Source organism: Octopus bimaculoides, chromosome 17 (assembly GCF_001194135.2).
Source record: "Octopus bimaculoides isolate UCB-OBI-ISO-001 chromosome 17, ASM119413v2, whole genome shotgun sequence".
Classification (NCBI taxonomy): Eukaryota; Metazoa; Mollusca; class Cephalopoda; order Octopoda; family Octopodidae; genus Octopus; species Octopus bimaculoides.
In genome coordinates, this window is record NC_068997.1 from 18,057,706 (window position 1) to 18,058,269 (window position 564).

Here is a 564-nt window from a genome sequence, read left to right on the forward strand (position 1 = left end):
TATATATATATATACATATATAGTATCCATTGGCCTATTAAATATATATGTTATATATGCCAGCTTTCTTGACTTTGTACATTTTCTTTATGGGACCTATGTTTTTATTAGTGGAATAGAAGAAACACCATATTTGATACCAGTTTCTAATATATACTTGGGTCAGTATATGACCAGCTAGAAGCCTTTGAATGTGATAAATCAGCTTATGTTTTGTTCAGTGACTAGAACCAATAAAAGAAAATATGTTACGTAAGGTAGTTCCTTCAGAAACATGTATTACGAATTTGTATGTATTATTTCATACTATCAATGGTTGTAATGTACACATTATGTCTTGAATGCTACTTTTAGATACTACAAGTGTAAGGATGTGTTTGCCTGTATGCGCGATCATATGCAACTGATTATATAAACCTACACACACACACACACAGTTGCACGTATTTGTTCACGTTCAGGTATATATACACACCCTCTATATATGCATTTTTCAATATTATCAGAGGATTCTACACATATACTCTTTTACTCTTTTACTTGTTTCAGTCTTTTGACTGTGGC